Source organism: Phodopus roborovskii, unplaced genomic scaffold (genome assembly GCF_943737965.1).
Source record: "Phodopus roborovskii unplaced genomic scaffold, PHOROB, whole genome shotgun sequence".
In the NCBI taxonomy this organism is placed as follows: domain Eukaryota; kingdom Metazoa; phylum Chordata; class Mammalia; order Rodentia; family Cricetidae; genus Phodopus; species Phodopus roborovskii.
This window is the reverse complement of record NW_026126480.1, coordinates 11,242,479-11,260,730: the sequence shown is the minus strand read 5'-3', so window position 1 is coordinate 11,260,730 and position 18,252 is coordinate 11,242,479. Positions and strand designations below refer to the sequence as shown.

The window sequence follows — 18,252 nt, the reverse complement described above, 5'->3', positions numbered from 1 at the left end:
GTCTCCTGCCACCCTGGCCTGTTCTCCTCTCCCTAGCCTCTGTGCTGTCAGCTGATCTCTGCTCAGAACCCCTGACCAGGACCTGCCCTGCCAATCAAGCCTGCCCTCTGTCCCATCTGGATTATTTCCCCTAAACCTGGTAGTCTCCAGAGAGCCTCCCCTGAACCCTGGCTCAGTTAGAGGTCTTTTGGGCCTACTGTAGTCTACAGGTCTGCCACTCTTTCCTGGACCATTCTGTCCCTGTGCACTGCTGACATGTGTGTCTGCCTCATGTGGCAACTGACTATCACCTTAACCCTAGGGATCAGCATGGAGCAGTGAGAAGAGAATGTTCCAGAAGCTTGCTGGACAGAGGAGAATCCAGTTCTGCTCACAGAGTTGTGGCTCAGACTAGGCAGCTGACACATAGGTCAGTTCTCACAGACAAAGTGATTTCCACCTGTCCCTCAGCTTGTCACCACCCTCCCCTCCCATCAATGCTAATGACACCACTCTGCACCAATGATTTCAAGTCATCTCCTAAGACTGCTCATACCAATGGATTGCCAGAGAAAACCCCTGCCAAGAGCTTCTGCCAGCTCTGGGACAGAGAGGCCCCTCCCCAGCCCAAAGTGCTGTTTCCTGCATGGATACTTAGCTCTGAACTTCTACAGTCTAGTCTCCTGGCCACACAGGGAATGTCCATGCCCCATGGGAAAAGGGCCTGCTATGGGTCCCTGGCAGGGTGGTGGGTATGCATGCTATCCTCCAAGGTCCTCTGCTACCCTAACCTCCTGGAATATACCTGACATGTGTCCCCATAGCTCCTCCCATCTATGATTACTCTCTTTTCTGAGATGTGAGGGTCTGAGTCTTAGTGTGGAGACTTGCTGTGAAACTTGGTAAGTCATTCTCGTTGAGCCTTATTTTACATGTCATAGAATTGGGGTTAGATGAAATAGCACAGGAAAGCACTCACATCTGCAGTAAAAAGCAATGGGGTCATAGCTCATTTGGTAAAGTGTTTGCCATGTAAGCCTAAGGGCCTGAGTTGATCCCCAGAACCCACATAAAAAAGCTGGACACAGGAGCCAGTGAGATGGCTCAGTGGGTAAAGGGAGCCTGATGACCCGAGTCTGATCCCCAAAATGAAACCACATGGTAGAAGAAGAGAACTGATGCCCACAAGTTTTCCTCTAACCTCCACAGGGACACTGAGACACACACACACACACACACACACACACACACACACACACACACACACATCAGATAGGACTATGTACTTACAATCTTACAATGCCAGCTCTGGGGAGGTAGAGACATGCAGAGCCCTGTAACTGGATGGCCAGCTAGCCTAACATAATTGATGAGTTGCTGACCAAGAGAGAGACCCTGCTGCAGAAACAGGGGATCACTACCTAAAAAAGGATACATGTATAAGGAAGTAAAATGTGGCTACTTGATTGACAAACGAATCTTGAAAATGCTACCCTACATACAGGAAGCCAATTAAAATAGACTCTTATTATGTGACTCCACTTATAAAGCCCTGCCCAAGCAAACAGACAATGATTAGTGAGTAATCTCAGGGCTAGGAGGGTTAGAGAAGGACATGACAATGGGTCTGGAGCTACTTCTGGAAGCGACGGAGTGTTCTAGAACTAGAGGTATTATTTATGTGACTGTGAATATACTAAAAACCACTGAATTGTGCTCTTTAAATAGGTAAGTTGTAGCCAGGTGTAGTGGCACACACCTTTAATCCCAGCTCTCCTGAGGCAGAGGCAGGAGGATTGCTATGAGTTCAAGGCCAGCCTGATCTACAGATTGAGTTTCCAGGGCAGTCAGGGCTACACAGTAAAACCCTGTCTCAAAAAACAAACAAACAAAAAACAAGTTATACCAGGTGCGGTGGGTGGCTAGCACACACCCGTAATTACAACTTGGGAGACTGAGGCAGGAAGCTCATCCTGGTCTACAGATTTCCAGACAAAAATAAAACAAAGCTAGGCATTTTAGTGCACACTTTTAATACCAGCACCTGTGAGCCCAAGGCAGGCAAATTTCTGTGAGTTCCAGGCTAGCCTGGTCTACATATCAAATTCTAGGCCAGCCAGAGATTCATGGTGAAACTCGTTCTCAAACAATAAAACAAACAATCCAATAACAACGGAATAGACAAATTATATCTTACATAATAAAACTGTTTCCTTTTTATTTGCCCAGCTCTGAAGTCACTGTAACAGAAGGGACAGGGGCTGTGCCTGGACCCCTCCATTCCTCTCTGAGGCACCCCAATTCTGAGAACTGTCCTGTGCCCTTCAAGGAGCTCTGCTGCTCAAATTAACCTGGTCATGTCTATGGTTTGCGCCCAAACCCTTTACTAGGACAAGGGTGTTCACTGTGATCCCAGCTCTCAGCAGGCTTTAAGCTGAACAGATGTGCTGCAGGAATGTCAGGACGACACAGGCACACACATAACTACAGCTAGTCACAGCAACTTCTGTTCATCATGCTGTATGCTATGGTGGGTTCTATGGGGTGAGGATTAGTGGTTGAGTGGGAGCATCCTGGGCATAAGGGGCCAGGTCTTGTGGTGGGCACCACACAGATTGTCCTATCACAAGGGTAAGAACTTCCTGGGTGCCACCATTAGTGCTGCCCAAGGAACCTCCAAATAACAACTCTACCAAATGGAGACCATGTCTACAGTTGTGCTTGAGAGAAGCAGGTAAATTATGATGCATCCCACAATAGAATATTACTTAACAATAAAGAGAAACCAGCAACCTGGGAATGGTGGCAGAGGCCTGTAATCCCAGTACTGGAGAACAGCACAGTGAAACTTTGTGTCCAAGAAAGAACTGGCAAGGGGAAACTTGGAAGCATTGTGGTGGATGACAGCAGGCCTCTTTTAGGCATTCTAGAACAGGCAAAAAATAGAGACAACAAAAAGATCAGCGCTTGCCTGGGGCTTAGGGGGGAGGGAGAACCAGGTGGAACATGGGGATATCAGGGCAGCCACACTATCCTGTATGATCCAGTAATGCCCTACTTGTCAAATCCAGAGCTCTGGCCATGAAAACTCTCACTCTAGTCATTAACAATGTATTGACACCCATTCATCAATTGTCCCAAAGGTAACACAGTAACACAGAATGTAAAACATAGGAACAGTGTGAGGAGAAGAGGGAACTAATCAACTCCTCTAAAGGCTAAAATGGATATTTAAAATTCTGTTAAACACACACACACACACACACACACACACACAGATTCAATAAGGCTCACACAGATAATCCTGGGGGAGTCTATCTAAAGCCAGGCTGTTAAATAATGTTCAGGCTACCTCTGCAATAGCCCCCAGGGTGGGCCAGTCCTCTGTCTAGTCCTGTCTTACCTCCCTTTCACCACAGGATCCAACAGCTTGTGCCTCCCACGTCAGATCACTGTGCTTTGGTTGGCATCAGGGACACCCAGGCCAGGGACTGGAAGAGGAAATCCCTGAGGGTATCAGGGCTGGGTGTGGGGCCTGGTCTTGCCCATGGTCTGCAGGCCCCATGGAAGAAAGGACACACTGGGACATATATCCTCCTTGGCGTTGGTTGCCCCTACTGTAGCTCAACCCCATCCAAGTCCAGCAATGGTGGTCTGAGGTTAAGCCTGGCCACCATAGGCCACCTCCATTTTTTGGGAAACCACATCTCTATCCTCTCCAGGGATTTCTTCAGCACTCGCTCCTAACACCCCTTAGTCACCAGTTCTTTCTTCCTCCCCAGGGCAAAGCAGGGACTGCTCAGGGAGAACTGGACATCCCACAGTCCCACCTGCTGATGGCAGAAGAGGCCCTCTGTCGCCTGGGCTAGGCTTGAACATGAAGAACCACCTAAGCCTGGAAGTTCTCACTCCTGGAGCTTATGAAAAACTCAACCAGAGAAATGTTAGGCTAGCCAATTCCTTCCTGCCCTGCTCTTGGCCCGGTCCACCTCAGAGGCCCTCAGTTCCCATGGCTTCTTCAGATGGCTTGAATGGACAGCAGCAGGCTGTCACCATCTCACTGTGTAATCCTGGGTGCCATGCTTCATATCCCTGGATCCCAGAGAAAGCCTTGGGTTCTGGTGAGTCAGTAGGGAAGTAGGGCAAGGAGGAAATCTAAGTCCCTGGGCGATGGAGGTAGAAGAGACTGGCAGGCAGAAGGAAGCACGAGGGAGGCTTCCCAGGTAGGCCTCACCCCATCACACCAGCTCTCTGTTTGGGGGAAAAGTAACTCAGTTCGGGAGAGCTTCCAGCCAGAGCCCTCAAAGAAGTAATCATGCTGTAATTAGGGTCATTATGAATCTTCTGCATGGTAATGCCAGGCACTCTTGTTTACCCAACTCTTCTGTCACAGGAGACTGCTGGCTCTTCTGGGAAAGAACTGGAGGCCAAGGAAGGCCAGGTCTTCTCATACGTGTGCACCCCGGGGCGATCCAGTTTTACCAGCTCCTGAGGCAGCTTCTCTCCTGCCCCTGTTGTTGATAAGGTCAGCTTTCTCCTGAGGCCTCAGCCTGTCCTACCCTCAGGCTCTGAGCTCTGTCACTGGTATTTTAGAGGCTTCCACCACTGGGGTCAGGTGTGACTTAATGGGAGATTCATCTGGAATCAGGACTGCCCTTCCTTCCCTCAAGGAGATGACCTCAGTGTAGCAAAAGCAGCCTCCATCGCAAATGCAGGCACGGTGCCTTACAGTTTACAAAGAGCTCCCCCCACCCCTGTCACCCCCCCCACACACACACACAGACACACACACACACACACAGACACACACACACACACACACACGGACGCACGGACGCACAGACACACACACACAGGGACACACACACAGAGACACACACATACACACACACACAGACACACACATAAACACACACAGACGAGGTGTCACACACACTTCCCAGGTAATTACCAAGATCTTCATTTCACAGACATCATAATGAGAGGAACAGGAAGCTGCCCAGGGCCTCAGATGCTGGGAATGACAGATTCTGAGCCTTGCCTTGGTAGTGGGCTGAGGACCATGGGTCTGCAGAGACTTCCCCCCTCGGGCAGGGAGTTGGGCAACAAACCTAAATGTTTGGGGTGCATTCTAGGTTTTGACAGGTTCAAGTATCTGCCTAGAAGCTTGGGTTCTCTTGGGACCTAAAGACTGTAGAGACCCCTCCTTCCTGGTCTGTGGTTTTCAACCTGTGGGTCACGACCTCTTTGCCAAACCTCTATCTCTGAAAATATTTACACTACAAGTTGTAACAGTAGCAAAATCACAGTTATGAAATAGCAACAGAAATAAGTTTATGGTTGGGGGCCACTACAACATGAGGAACTGTACTAAAGGGTTACAGCATTAGGAAGGTTCAGAACCACTGTTCTAAGTCAAAGCTACAAGCTCATGACTGAAGAGTCACCTCAAATGGCCAGCCCTGTCGAACAGCAGCACATGACTTTAATGCCAGCACTTGGGGGGCAGACACTGAAACAGATCTCTGTGAGTTCATAGCTAGCCCGGTCTACATACCGAGTTCTAGGCCAGCCAGGGCTACCAAGCAAGACCCTGCCTTAAAAGAATGGCTAGCCCTACTAGAGAGCAGAGCTTTGCTTACAAAACCTTAGAATTCAGGCCCCACATGCCCCAAACCAACTTCAACATCCTCTCACCCAGCTTGAGCATATTCCTGGCACCCAGAAGGCTGGCACAGGAGTGCAAGGCCAGCCTTTACTACAAATTACTGTCTTAAAATAAATAAATGAAAAAAGTAGATGTTTTAAAAAATCACTTCCCTCAAGATACCCACAACTATAGAATTCTAGAACAAGGTGACTAGGATTTCAGGACTAGGAAGTCACAAAGTATCAGTTCCAAGTAAGTTCTAAGGACACCCTCTGGCCTCTCCTCCATGCAGATGGCCCTGTGCAGCAACTAGTTGCTATGCTTGGCTGCTTAGACAGGCTCCTATGGCATTTCTACCTCTCTGGAAGCTTGGGCAGCCCCTCCAAGCCATCAAGACTGCAGGAGGGTTGCCCTGGGAGGATTCCCTCCCCTCATGGCTCACAAGGAGCACTGCCGGGTTCTCCCTGGAACAATCAGAGCCTGTAGGCATCCCAAAGACCTCTGGCTGAGCCTAGAAGGCCAGCGGGGGCAGGAGGGGTGGGAGGGGAGCTCGCATGGGGCTGACTCATCACCTTCTCACCTACTCTCAGGTGTACATCCAGGGCTTTGCCTAACAGCCCAGTGATTCAGTCAGAGCTCAACAGGCTTTCTCTCATGCCTACTGGGACCCCAAGAAATGGGACCACTGGCATGAGGTCAGGTGGGAAAGAAGGAAGCTGGGTCTGGCAGAGACTTGACAACTTGCGAACTCTCTCTGCCCAGTTTTTGTCCCTTAAAGGCATGGGGAGCAATGCTTTATTTACTTATGTAAACCAGCAGAGTTCTTATCCAAACAGCTTCTCTAATCAGACCCAGGATGGAGAGAGAAGCAAGCCCTCCCATCTAAGGACACCTCTCCTGTTTCCTTCAAGTCTGCCTCACCAGCCTCCCCTCCTGCTCCTGCACCAGGCTCCAAAGACAAGTCTTGCTGACAGCTTCAACTCCCGTGCCCTGTCCCCCACCCCCACGGTTAACACACGGACCTGTGCAAGCCCCAGGCTCAGTTACCATGTCCCCAACCACTGCCTGAGCACTTTGGGCTCACATGAACTAGCTGAGCCTTTGAGAGCCATCACCACCAACCTCAGTACTTAGTTATTAGTTACATCTATTCAGACTCCTGCCCCATGTGGCCAGCCTTGTCTGAAGCCCCAAGTATCTGCCACCTTGTACCCAGTGATAGGGACGGAAGACATCACAGACCCCTCCCTGCCAAGGAGTCTCTGTATCAGGGGACCTAGGTGCCACACACTGGGTTAGGCATCAAGGGGATGCACATGTATTTGCCAGTGGGGGGGGGGGGTGGTACTGGCTAAATGCGCAAAGCAAAGAGAGAAAGAACCAATCGGAACTTTTAAAGTCACACAACTAGAAGGTATGATAGCACACATCCATAATCTCAGCACTCAGACAGCACACATCCATAATCTCAGCACTCAGACATTGAGGCAGGAGGATAGAGTTTAAGGCCAGCCAGGGCTACACAACAAGATCCTGTCTCTAAATAAATAGACCACACCACTACAGAGTCTAGGCTGAAGTCTGTCTTTGAATAATAATTAGTTGTTTCACAATTTATGGGGGGAAAATAAGTTGCTTAAAAAAAAAAAAAAAACAAAGCCTCAATTAGACACATTTCTCCTACAATTTTTTTCCTAAGCCTCTGATACAGGTTTGCATGCATCTGTCCCAGGTCTGATGAAGATGATCTGAGGCTGGGTGCAGGATCCTACCCCACCCTCATCATCTCCCCCGTCATTACTGTCTCTCTTTTCCCCACAGCATTCTGCAAAGGAAAGCAGTCTCTCTGCCTAGGCATGTCTCAGAACATGAGGCTTAAACCTGTCTTCACCTTGTTCAAAGGTCCGGCGTTCTTTCTGATGATTAGAGCCTTGATTGACTGTTGAAGAAGAAAGTCCTAGGAGTTGGGACCTACCTCAGGGCTCGGGGCTGTTCCATGACACAGAATTTGCCATTCATTCCTTTGACCAAAAGAATGGCTTTCTCTAGGCTCTCTGTCCAGATGAATCCTCCCTGAAGCTGTGTGCCCATTAAAAGCTCCAAAGTGGAGTTCAAAGAAATAACTACTATGAGCTATGCACAGGGGCTAGGGACCCAAGCCTATATCGCTTGGGTTCAAAACCCAGATTTCCTATTTACTTACCTGGGGAGGGACCTAATGCCACTGTGCTTCAGCTTCCTGGTTTATTACATGGGATAATGGCATCGACCCCCTGGGCTGTTACAAGGGTTAGGTGAGCTACTAAGTCAGATGAGACCTGGAATGCAGATGCTGTACTCAGCAGGAGACCCTCCTTCTCGGAACTGCACTTTCCTTCTCCATAAATGGGACAACTGTTCCTCCCGTTTTTTCTTCATAAACTGTAGGGCTCTTCTCCGAGGGAGAGGCAGGCATTGTTTCCAGTCAGGGGGCTGTTCTCTGCAGCCTGCTTCTACTTCCTCCCCTCTCCCACTTCCTTCCCTTCCTTTCTTTACCTGGAAGAAGGTCCGGAGACTGTGGGCTGTGCTCCAGGAGTGTCCTGTCCACAGAGATGGTGATGTCACTTCAATCAAACAGCTGAGGAGACAGGATGACAAACTCACTGAGAGCCTTCATCTCCCCACCCAGCATCTTCCTTCCACACATGGCTTTGACGAGCGGCGTCCTGGTACTTCCCACCCTGATGCTGCCCACCCTGCGCTGGGGGTGGGCCCACTGATGGGTAGCTTCTGGTCCCCAGGGAAGCTATGAAGCTGGTGGCTGGTGCAAGGACACATGGTCCCACTCCCATTCCCGCAGGACAAACCCAAATAACCTGCTCCTTGAACACCCATGCCTCTGTCAGGTCCAGGTCCAGCCATCCCAGGGCAGAGACCTTCCTGCTGCCAGGGTCCCTGCTTTCTCCAGGAGCTGTGAGAGCAGCTGCTCTTCCAAGGAGGCCGCCAGGAGAAGACAGGGAGGGCCGGTGGGCTGGAGGTGGATCTGGGGCACCACAATTATGTGCCTGTATTCTGACTCATGCATTGCCTCCCCACCAGCTCCCACAGCCAGAAGGACAGCCCCCACCCCCGGGAGCTATGAGGAGAATTAGGAGATGGGCTATAGAAGAGGAGGGTAGAGGAGGGGGCATTGAGTCAGCACTTCCAATTCAGAGGACACTGCCACCTTGCTTATTCAGTGACACCAATCCCAGCAGGGCCAGGGCCTGCCTGTGTCACACAGGGCAGCAATGGCTCAGGCCTGTGCCTCTGTCAGTTTGACAGCACTCCCAACCCACTCAGATCCTGGAGCTGGCATGAAGCACACAATTGACCAGCTTCGGAGTGGGCAGGCAGAGTTGGGTCCATAAACAGCTTCCACAGACACTGGAGCAACAACTCTCCCCTCCCTACCCTCCCCCCAACCCTCCTGCCCCAGCCCCGCCTCTGCAGCTTTTCTGAGCTTTCTCACAATCCTTGGGATGTGATGCACTTTATAGTTTACAAAGCACACCTATTGACATAGGCCTGCTGGCACAGGCCTGTAAACCGAACTAGTCAAGAGACCAAGGCAGAAAGAAGGGTCAGAAAGTTAAAGGAAGGCCTGTGGGCTTACAGGGTGACTCCAGGCCAGCCTGGACAACTTAGGGAGATATCTCACATATTTTAAAAGCTAGAATGAGACTGGGGATACAGTGCACACCAAGGCTCTGGGTCCAAGCCTACCAAAAAAAAAAAAAAAAAAAAAAAAAAAAAGGAACAAATAAAACACAGGGATGCTCAGGCTTAAGGTAGAGGGATATAAACAGAGCAGGGCAGCTCAGACTGGAGAGTACCAGGAACCACCCACCCTGGGATTCTGGGAGCTCCAGTTGGCCTCAGGATGTCTGGTTTGGGCCTGGGGCTCGGCATGCCCATGTCATAGAGCCAAGGACCACAGTCTGAGTAACAAGGACCTCAAGGAGAATTCAGTGCTGGGGCAAGCCACCCAACGGGGAATCTTGGCTTGTGTAGTGTGATCTTGAATATCTTACTTAATCTCCTATGAATAAAGCAATAATAATAATGATACCTGCTCACTAGCCTGTGTGGGAGTAACTAGCTAACATGGGTAAAGCACCCATGTGACTCTTATTAGATTTGAAACTGAGGCTCTTGGGGGTCTGGAAAGATGGTTGGTGGGTAAAAGCAAGCACCTATTGCCAAGCCTGCTGACATGAGTTTGATCTACACTCAGAGTAGAAGGAGAGAACTGACTTCCAAAAGTTGTCCTCTACCTCTGCACACGCGCGCACGTTGTGCACGCACACACACACACACACACAAATTTCAAAAAATAAAATAAAGCAGAGGCCCTAGGAAGTGGGCACACCCAGCAAGAGTTTAAATTAAACCCCCCACACTCTGATGAGACAGGGTTTAATTTTAAACTCTAAAACCCAGACTGTTCTCAAACTGGAAGCAATCCTTCTGCCTCAGACTCTTGAGGGTTAGGATTACATCAACGAGCCACCTGGATATCTTTTCATTTTCTTTTTAATATTTTCTTCATTATGCTGTTTTAAAATTCTTCTCATGTATATGTATACATGGACCACATGTGTGTTTATGTATGTGGACACACATTTATGCAGGTATATGTGCATGTATGTGTGTACAAGAACGCCTAAGGTTGACATTGCCAGTCTTCTCCCATTGCTCCACGACCTCAGTCATGGAGGGACAGTCTCTTAGAACTTGCTGTAACACCAGTCTGGATAGCTAGCTTGTTCTAGGCATTCCCCATCTCTGTCTTCTAAGCCCTAGAATTGCAGGCAGGCTCCATGCCCACTAGGTTCACTCGGGCATCCACACTCAGGCCTCATACCTGCACAGCAATCACCTTATCCCCTGAGCCATCTGCTGGGCCCTTAAAATTGTTTTTATTCCATTCTATTTTATTTTACTATAAAGAGTCAAGGTCTCACAAAACCCAGGCTAACCTCAAGTTCTCTGTGTGGCTCAAGATGACCTTGTGCTTCTGATCCTCCTGCCTCCATCTCCCCAGGACTCGGGTTACAGATGTGTGCCACACGCAGTTCATGTGGTACTTGAAGTCAAACCTAGGACTTTGTGCATTCTAGAGAAGCATTCTACCAACTGAGCCCCAGCCCCACAATCCATGATCTTTTGGGATGAAACCTGTGATACTGAGCTGTGCAAACATCACTGCCAGCAGGAGACATTGAACACACTTGGATATGGAGGCACAGGGGTGGGACAGGGAACCCAGGTGGTCACCAGAAAGTTGCTATTAGAGATCCAAGTCCATGCCCCTGCCTGGAGCCCTTTCCCCCATGCCTCTCTGCTCCACGGGGAAGAAGAAGTGTGACAGACCCACAGTGAAGTGTCTCAGCTCTCTTATCAGCCACCTGGGCTAGTGGCTATCAGCAAAAGCAGATGAACATGACCAGATGCAGAGGCCAACCCCACCTCTACTCTTCCCACTGGGGCCTGTGACCACCAGGCAAGCCAAGATACAACAGACTCACACCTGAAGTGAACCAAGACAGCTCATTTCTGACCTCTGACTGAGCCACTGGCTTAGTCTCTATGTCACCCAGTGGGGGTCCAGGCTAAGGGTGACATGTCCAGGCCTGGCTCTAGCCCCACCTTGACTTCCCAGCTCAGGGACAGTGAGAGCCAGTGAGTCACTTGAAGGAAGTTCTGGGCCCCAAACAGGAAGTGGCTCTTCAGTCTGAACCCCCCTGCAGGATCGAAGCAGTATGAGAGGCTGCCCGCAGAAGGGAAGCTGCTCGGGACACTGCAAAACCTGCTAAGATTTCACTCAAATATGTACTCCCTAACCAACACCATTCAGGTCCCGGGCAAACCTGTCTCCTGTTCCTGAACTTGAAGAACAAAAGGTGTATCTGTCCAGATGACTGACAGCCACGTGCTGAGTGGGATACATGCTGCTGGTGTGTGTGTGTGTGTGTGTGTGTGTGTGTGTGTGTGTGTGTGTGTGTGTGCATGTGTTTTCTTCCTTTTCCGTTTGATTAGTGGAGTTCACATGAAACTTACATGGTGCCTGAGGAACCTCTTATAATATTTAACAATTCCTGTTTGCTCATGCAACAGGAAATGAGATCCTCATTCTTTTAAAAATTATATTTATTTATTTACTTTTATGTGTGCAACAGTGTAAATGCAGCAGTCAGAGGACAAGTTGTGGGCACCAACTCTTGTCTTCCACACGTGGGTCCCAAGTGTTACAGGTATGTACCACCTTGCTTAGTCCACTTATTTAGTTTTGGGCATGCTAGACGGCTTGTGCTTGTTAGGCAAACATTCTCCCACCGAGATATATCGCCATCCCTTATCATTTCTTTCTTTATATTTTGACCCAGAGCTTGCTAAATTGCCCATGCATTCATCAACCATGTGTTCTTGGTGCTTCAGTCTCTCATGCAGTTGATCCTGCAAGACCTGGCCAGGTTAAGTAATCTTATTTTAAAAACTGATACTAAGCCAGGTGTTGGTGATGCACACCTTTAATCCCAGCACTTGGGAGGCAGGGGCAGGCAGATCTCTGTGAGTTCCAGGACAGCCTGGTCTATAGAGCAAGTTCCAGGACAGGCTCCAAAGCAATACAGAGAAACCCTGTCTCAAAAAACCAAAATACAAACAAACAAACAAAACAAAACAAAACCCTGATACTAATTAGGATACATGTTGTTTAATTTTAATAAATTTATAAATGCAACATCTACAAAAAATAAAATAAATTTTCTTGTGTTTATATTTATGCTAGTTTACAGTTTTAACAGAAATGTATTCAAATTTCACACACTGTGTATGTGAATACAGCACTAGGGGTGGAGACAAAGCCTTTGCATGCTAGGCAAGTACTCTGCCATTGAGCCACACCCCCAGGGCTCAAACTCTGTGCCCTTTGCAAGATAATTGCATCTTGTTTTTAATTCTTTAAATCGATGTTGCCAACAGAACACAAATATTATGAAAATCTTGCTAAAGTGAAGACTAAAATGTTTTATGAAACAAATAAAAGTGAAATGTAAATCTCACTACTTCCACACCAGTGGGCCATCAACAAAACACCCAACACACAGAGGCATTATTTACATGTGAACACTCACTGATGGAGAGATGGCTCAGTGGGGAAAGCAACCGCTGTGCAAGTGTGAGGATCTGAGTTTGAATCCCCAGAACCTACATAAAGCCAGGCATGGCATCAAGTATCTGTAACCACAGCACTCTTGTGGTAAGGTAGGAGGTGAAGATGAGACTCCCCAAAGACTGAAAGGCCAGCTAGCCTGATGTACACAACAATGAATGACAAAAAGAGACAGTGTCTCAAGCAAGATGGAAGTGAGGACCAATACCCATAGTTTTCCTCCAACCTACATACACACACACACACACACACACACACACACACACCAGAGAGAGAGAGAGAATAAATGAATATGGACACTCAATATTTTGTCACTTTAAGTCATGAAACTGTCATTGTACATGTGTAGTTCAGTTCCTACAAGGAAAACATGCTTACCATAGTGGAAAGGCCAAGCTGACTGTCTAGCACCCACCCCAGAGGCAGGCCAAGGCACCTGCACACGCTGTTTCACTCTCCTGCAGAAGGGATCCTACTGGCAGCTGGTATGCTGGAGCAGGCAAAGTCACTTGGATTTCTACTCTGACTCCCAAGTCTGAGTAGCCCATCACACATTTCTGGAGCTTTCTTGAGTACCTGGTTGGCTGATGGCACAGACTGGAGGAGCCCGTGAAAATAATGGAGAAGAATTTTGTGTGATGCAGGTGGTGGGCTGAGGGCAGAGAGAAGTCTTACGGGGTGGGTCAAAGCTGTCCCCAGTCTGAGCTTCTGCCTAGCCCTGGGCTGAATCCATGTGGGGATCAGTGACAAACAGGGATTGCTGGTACCATACTAAAAGCAACTGACTCCAAAGGAACACCTGTCTAAATGTGGTTAGGAACCCGAGGCACTGTGGTTCAGAGAAGGAAGGAAACTTGGCCATAGTCACACAGCAGGCGATAGAGTCTGGCTGCACTAGAACCCATGCCTATGCACTTCAGGACTAGACTCCCAGTGGCCTGAGTCGGGAGCAAAACCATGGGTGAAATCGCCTGTGATGTCAGGAGGATAGGAGAGTTAGGATGGACATCATTGCGACCAACCCAGGCTGACCTCAGCAGTCTAAGTCAGATTCAGTCAGAACAGCATGGAAGGATAACTTTCTGTTTGTTCCTTACTGGGATGCGCTGATCAGCATTGTTTTCCCCAGGGAGGAAAAGACAAGTGCAACTGTGCAGAGTCCAGTCAAGGTCCTGCATGGCCCTGGCCTAGGCCAGGGTCCTTTCCTTCGCTGATGCCCTCTGGCCTGGAAGAAAGCGCCACAGCCTGGCAAGCCTCAGGCAAGCTGTTGCCAGTTCTCTAGGGGCACAGGGGCACCTAGAAGCTGAGTTCAAGGAGACCCAGGCTGGCGGAGCAGGAGGTGTGGCGATGGTCCTGCTGACTATATGACCCTGGGCTCCCTCCCTGCACCCTGCCTACGAGCTGTCAAATCTCCAAAGCCAAATGTCAGCTCCACCACCTTCCAGGAACCCTTTATTTTGGAGGACACACTGGACCATGGTTATCCTCCTAATGGCAAGTGCCTGACTTTGAGGGGCCCAAATCCCCCTGGACTGCTGGAAGCCCTGTACCCCAAGGCACCACCATCCTTTACCAACAACGTCTTTGCTCCTGGACTGTTACCACTGGGGTACAGTTGTCAAGGTCTCCCAATCGCCTGCTGGACTAAACCAGAGTCCCTGCTAAGGTCACCTCTCACCTCATCCTCCTCTTCCCTTAGCAGTTTGTGTCTCCCTAGAATTCCTGAAAACTATTCTCACGTGGCTCCTGCATCTGGGCCATGTGACCTCAGACACCTGGGAGTCCGCTTCATCACAGAGATGAGGGAACTGAGGCACAGTAATCCCCAGCAGCCAGGCAATAGAACATGAACTTGACCTGAGCTCTTCCCTGATGAAAGCCCCTGTCTTGGCCCCTCTGCTCCTCTCTGCCCACTGCTTGCATCATCTGGATGTGTTCATGTCCTCACACTCTGCTGCTCTCCCCTCCTGGTCCTCTGGCCTCACTTTCCTTCCCTGCTCTCATCACTAAAAGGAAAAGGAAGGCTCTGTGGAAGGCCCAAGGAGAATGACTCAGTCCTCAGACTCCTAGCTGGCTCTGACCCTGTTTTTTTGGTCAATCCTTGTGAATCAGGGCGGGTCCGACATTCTGGGAATGCAGGGAGACTTCAAACCAACCCCACGAAGAAAACAAGTTGTAAAAACACTGGCCACTGCTCAAAGCACTCGGTCGGATGATAGGCTTGGCTCCACCATCAGGGTTGAACAAGTTCATCAGGAGGGAACACACAGCAGGAAAGACATAGGCTAGACTCAAAGGAAGAATGTCCCAGTAATTGAGACCTGGGACCAGGGCTGGGTCTGGGCGTGGTCTCTTTGCAAACAGGCAAATCAGCACTCTGACCCTTCTAGGACCTTCTTGTCTAAAACATTCATGAAGCAATCTCCTCAAGCATGGAGGAGGCCAGCCCCACACTTTCCCAGGCTCCCCTCCTGACCTATGCCTGCTTCAGGAGGATCCTAGTTTCCTCCCAGCCTGCTGGATGCTTTCTACAGACCTGGAGGTGGACGGTGCTTTGGGCAGGATAAATGCTGTCTCCACAACCACTCTTAAGCTTCTATACTCCACAGTTGCCCCTGTGGAAAGAGCACCTCCTCCAGGCAGCCTCCAACCCTGTTACTGAAGACCATAATAGGTCCTTAGGGTGCCTGGACCTCCTGCAGACAGGCTCCTTCTAGCTGGGAATACACAGGCCTGAGTCTGTCCCAGGCAATCATGTCTAAACCCAGCCTGCATGTCTTTCCTTCTTTGTCTAGAAACTTCTGGAAGAGTCGTCCATGCTCATGTTGCCACTTCCTTCCTTGGTCCCAACAAGTTTAGCTGCCTTGCAGGACACCTCTTCGTTCATCCTCAGCTAACATTAACCTGACCCTCCTAGAAAGGTTTCCTTCCTTGGTTTCCAGGAAACGTTCCCTCCCAGCTCCCAGCCCCTTGCTGCTCTCTGCTCCCCTGTCCTGCATGGCTGCCCAGCCCATACACATTTTCTCTCTCTTGCCTCTCAGATCTTGAGCTCAACCACTGGGCCTTTACACACTAGGGCTTATCTTAGGGTGTGACTAGCCTGGCACCCAGGTCATCTGCCCTGCATCCCCCAGAAGTCCTGCACCACAGTGCAACTCACCACTCTCCCTTAGGCCTGCCCTCCCTCTCATCCCATAGCTCCTGACTCCCAAGGAGAGGAGAATCACTCTCCCACTCTCTGCCTCAAATCCCTTAACCCATGGGGTGCCAGGCTCTGCTCCTGTTCCCCGCCCCTTCCCAGTTGTTTTCTCTAGGGTCATGGCTCAATTCCTACTGCAGGAACCTCTGACTGCCCCCACAGGCTTCAGTATGCCTTTAGCTGCGCGCGCACACACACGCACACGCACACGCACACACACACACACACACACACACACACACACACACACACACACAGAGTCCAGAAACACCCAAATGAAGCAGCATGTCAGAGACTCAGGCTAGCTCCTGGAGACAGCCAGCTGTGTCTGCTCTGACTCTCAGTCCCCAGGGCAAGGACAGATGCCTCCCTCTGCTCCTCCAGGAACCCTCATGAGTCACCTCACTTTCTTGCTATTTCCTAGAGCTGTCACAAGTGTCCAGAGAGGATAGTATGTACCCCCTTACACATGCACAGACACATCACATACACACAGACAAAAACCGCACAAGGCATGCATGCATGTGAATGCATGCATCGGCCCTGCCACCAAAGCAGATGGGACATGAACATCCTAGAGAAAGAAGCCACTTGGGCTGGAGAGATGGCTCGGCCATTAAAGGCTAGGCTCACAACCAAAAACATAAGAGAAAGAAGCCACTGGTTCAGGGAGCGGTGGATCTGGCCACCTCATCAGCTACCCCTGGTGGGCATCCTGGTCTGTTTGGACCCTGAAGTTGCAGAAGGATGAAGGAGAGTATGTGAAGAGGAGAAGGCAAGGGATGCAGGCCATGTCGGGACAGAGGAAGCTACCACATGACTTTGGTCCCACCAGGCCTCCTGCCAAAGCAGGACCCACCCTCTACAAACTGAACAGAGATCTACTGGAAGGGGAGGAGAGAGCCCAGGTACACACACCACATTCCAAGATGATGTAGATGACAGGAAAAAACATGGCCCGAGACCCATCTGCCTGACCCCTGCAACCCCAGCACCTCCCAAACCCTCCTGAGCTCACAAGTAGCCTCCTCACGGTGGCACTGCAGGCCCTTAAACCTTACTCTGGTACCTACAGATCAAGAATAAATGTCCTGTGCAAAACTTTGTCCAGTCAGGCCTCTAGTTCTGCCCTCTGCACCCCAGGGAGCCCTGCCACTTGGAGCTGTGTCCTTCCCCAGGAACTCCACTTAGCTCTGGATTTCCTTTGTGTGGAACATGTGTGTACAGTCCCCACTTGATAAACTCCTATAGATCCCTCAACACCCACACAGGAAGGGCCTCTGTTCCTAGGACAGGCTTTAGTGGTGGCAGCCCAGCACACCATGAGTAAATTACATATGGACAAAATCACGCCAGGCTATAAATAGCTGTCCAGCTTATATGCGATGCCTAGGCATTGTTCTAGGCATTTCCTGTTTTGACTCATGGAGCCCTTAGGACAGGGGCAGATTGGATTACCAGAGACATCTGCAGCAGCACTGCCCATCCCCCACAATCCCCTTAGTGTCACTCTGACATCTTCCTTTGGAGAACTAAGGTCTGGGTAAAAGGGTGGGAGAGCCTGGAAGTGATGGCTGAGGAGACACTCGGATGCTCTCAAGGCCATGTCTTCTAAGTGAGGCAACAGCTCACTTGTGAGCATCTCTTGCAGGAACCCTGAATCACTCTGTGGGTGCCTTGGTTGCATAGGAACCATCTTGCTACGGGAGAGAGCTCAACCAGCTTGTTTGGCTGTAGACAGGGTCTAACTGTATAGCCCTGGCTATCCCAGAACTCACTGGATAGACCAGGCTGCCTCAAATTCACAGATATTCACCTGCTTCTGCCTCCTGAGTGCTGGGGTTAAAGGTGCACACCACCGTGCTCAGCTTTCAACCAGGCTTTTGGACAAAGGAGGCCCTGAAAGTACATGAAGGCAAAGAGAAGCCCCAGTCCAGGGGCCCAGCTCCTTGCTATTGCACACATGTACTGCGCCAGGGGCTGCTTGCCTGAGCCCATCTTAAATCTCTGATTTATTAAATGAAAGGGCTTGTTTGTTTGTTTGTTTGTTTCTGGGCAGAGTCTCATGTAGCCCAAAATGACTTGAACTTGCTATGTAGTCAAGGATGACCTTGAACCTCTGATCCTCTTGCTTCCACCTCCTGGGTGCTGGGATTACAAATCTGTACCTCCACAGTCAGTTTTAGGAAGTAGAAGAGATCCAACACAGGGCTTCAAGCATATGAGGCA

General features: G+C 49.8%; 1 protein-coding gene across 4 annotated transcripts in view; it reads right to left on the bottom strand.

Moving 5' to 3' along the window:
* Gdpd5 (glycerophosphodiester phosphodiesterase domain containing 5) overlaps positions 1 to 18,252 on the bottom strand; it is a 79,606-nt gene that overhangs the window by 42,123 nt on the left and 19,231 nt on the right. For 3 of the 4 annotated variants that reach the window (XM_051192323.1, XM_051192326.1, XM_051192324.1), the window contains exon 2: positions 8,165 to 8,246. The exons of the other annotated variant lie outside the window; for it this stretch is intronic. The gene's annotated coding sequence lies outside the window, so the exon portion shown is untranslated. The remainder of the gene's footprint in view (positions 1 to 8,164; positions 8,247 to 18,252) is intronic. 4 annotated transcript variants of the gene reach the window in all.